General features: G+C 37.5%; 1 pseudogene; it reads right to left on the bottom strand.

The window, feature by feature from the left end:
• Positions 1-229: 229 nt before the first annotated feature.
• Positions 230-1,250, bottom strand: LOC131067058 (probable serine/threonine-protein kinase At1g01540; annotated as a pseudogene).
• Between the last annotated feature and the right edge of the window lie 1,763 nt (positions 1,251-3,013).

Raw genomic sequence — 3,013 nt, 5'->3', positions numbered from 1 at the left:
TTAGTACAAATCAGTTATATATTGATTAAATTTATGGTTATGATAAAAATACACAAATGGTTTTAAACAAAATTGACGTTAGAAACTTTCTTCTATGAACGTGGATAAAAGTTACATTACCTTACACCTACAAAATACAAAATGAACAAATATCCTTCACACAAAATAGATTAAGTGCAAATTAAATCAAATCACAACAAAACTAAAACTTTTTAAGAATTCAATTTTTTTAATCTGTAACAGTTTCAAGAGGTACAATTTCTTCTTCTCTGTGTTGACGAGCAATGTTATTGCAGCCCCTGCTCATCAAAGAAGTGAGTTTTGTGACCACAAGATTCATGTCGGGTCGCCCAGCCTTATCAGGGTGAGCACATTTGAGGGCTATATTTGCAACAGCCAAGGCTTCTTCTAAAGCAAAGTTGTCCAGACCATCTTGTTTAAGTTTAGGGTCTACGACTTCTTCAAAAAGGTTGTTCTCTATCATGTACCGTAAATATCTTGGAATATGGAACTGACTGGAGCTTCGTGCTTAATCAACATGCCTTTGCCCTGTTATCATCTCTAACACAACAGTTCCAAACACAACAATTCCAAAGCTGTAAACATCATGTTTATAAGAGATCTTGTTATTTCAGCAATACTATGGTGCCCAATACCCTCTGGTACCAACTACCATACCAGTTGACCCGTGTGTGCCTTCCCAATCTACGTGCTTGGAGAGCCCAAAATCAACAATCTTTGCCTCATTATCATTAGCATCCACCATGATATTTTGGGGCTTGATATCAACATGGATGATTTTATTCAAATGTAAGAATTCAATTCCCTTAGCTATACCCAATATCATGTTGAACCTCTGCACCCAACTATAGCTAAATCCTACACAATTTCCTCTCAAGTAGTCATCAAGAGAACATCCATCTATATACATGTAAGCCAAGTAGGATATGTTTGCTTCTATACACCAAGCATACAGCTTGTTTATGTTCATGTGTTCCTTTCCCAGCAGAAGATCAACTTCATTCTCAACCCATCTTTTGGTGTGAAGGGATCTATGTTGTATTTCCTTTTTTAGCCAAAACTTCACCTTGGAAGATCATCTTATAAACTCGTGCTAAGCCTCCTTCCCCAATTGGACGTGACTCACGGCAATAGCTCTTAATATAAAGTATATCCTCAAGTGAGAGGTTTGTATAAACTTCTGTAGGTTTGTGGAAGTGTTGCTGTTTGGAGGAGAGACCTGTGTGCATCTCTACAATTCTTCCTCTTTCTTCATCTACTATAATAGACACCATTTGCAGGTTCGAGGATAAACCTGAATGAACTTGCTCTTTGTTGGTATACGTGGACTTTAAATGCAGTCTGATCCTTATTTGTAACGCCTCCACTACTTATTCTTTACTGACCTCCACTACTTCCATATTCATTATTGACCTCTGCATGTTCTGCTCCCACGATGAGGCTGCTATTAATTTCTCTTGGAGGTTATGGTTATTGCACTATTGGTTAGTCTTTTTGAAGATAATATATATTTTTTAGTTGTAGAAAAAGAACATGGTGTATTCCTACTGTAGAGAGAGACAGATTGATTGATGTATGAGAGATTTTCTGAGTAATAATAGAGAGCAATCCCTTGGTCAATGTGGATGTAGCCAATTGGTGAACCACGTTAAAAAACTTGGTCTTTGTCTTTTGCATTCTGAGTTTATTTTTTTGTTTCTTGATTTATCATTTCTATTTTGTTTGTTTCTGCTCAACAACTAGTATCAGAGCTCTTGTGAAGAAGCTTGGAAAAACAGCTCGGTGATGAAGCTGGTTGGGAATCTTGACGAATTTTCAGAAGAATGGACGAAGCAGACAAATGGAAAATCAAGAAGTTTTCAAGGCAGAATTTCGGTTTGTGGAAGGTGCAGATGGAATCGTTGCTCATCAAGCAAGATCTCTCAAATGCATTGGCTGGAAAAGCCAAAGGGCAAGGTTCACTATCAAACAAAGATTGGGAGAAATTGGACAAGAAAGCAAGGGCAACCATTTTTCTATCATTGTCCAGCAACGTGCTTTTCAACGTTTCTGCAGAGCAGACTTCGAAAGCGTTATGGGACAAACTCTCATCCATGTATGAGATGGCTTCAACATCTAACAAGATATTTATCATGAAGAGGTTATATAATTTGAAGATGAAAGAAGGTGGAATTTTTTCTAATCATCTAAATGAATTTAACACCTTAGTCACCCAATTGATTTCGGTAGGACTTAATCTGGATGATGAAATAAAAGCTATTTTGTTATTATGCTCATTTACCTAATAGCTGGGAAGGAGTTGTGATGGTAGTAAGCACTTTGGTGGCTGCCAAGAGTAAACTACAATTTGATGATGTTGCAGCTACTCTTCTCAGTGAAGACATGCAGAGGAAAAATCAAGAATCCTCTTCATCTGGTCATGCCTTGACTGTTGTCAATACTGGTGATAAATGAAGGAGTCAAGATAGAGGCAGAAATAAAAATAGGAGGTCCAAATCTGCCAAAAGATCGAAATCCAAAGGCAAAAATGGTGAATGCTGGTTTTGTGGCAAAACCGGTCACACAAAAAAGAATTGTTGGAATTACAAAAAGGCTCAAGAGAAGGTGAGCAATAACGAAGCCAACACAACATATGAAAAAGATGAAGGCGTTCTAGTTCTATCACCTAGTGGCATTGTTGTAGAATCATAGGTGCTCGATTCAGGTGCCTCCTTTCTTGCTACTCCATGTTGGGGTGCTTTCACAAATTATCAAGAAGGTATGTTCGGAAAAGTTTTTCTTGGTGATAATAAAGAATGTGGCAAAGGTGAAGTGACATTGTCATTGAAAAATGGAAATACTTGGATCTTGAAAGATGTGAGACATGTTTCCACACTGAAAAGGAATCTTAGCTCTGTAAGTCAGCTTTATGCTCAAGGATGTGATGTCAAATTTTCTTTAGATACTTGGAAAGTAACAAAGGGTGCCTTGGTACTTGCAAAAGGCTGCAAAT

The sequence above is a fragment of the Cryptomeria japonica genome, chromosome 8 (assembly GCF_030272615.1).
Source record: "Cryptomeria japonica chromosome 8, Sugi_1.0, whole genome shotgun sequence".
Taxonomy (NCBI): Eukaryota; Viridiplantae; Streptophyta; class Pinopsida; order Cupressales; family Cupressaceae; genus Cryptomeria; species Cryptomeria japonica.
Note: the sequence above shows the minus strand (reverse complement) of the source record. Positions and strands in the feature narration are given on the sequence as shown.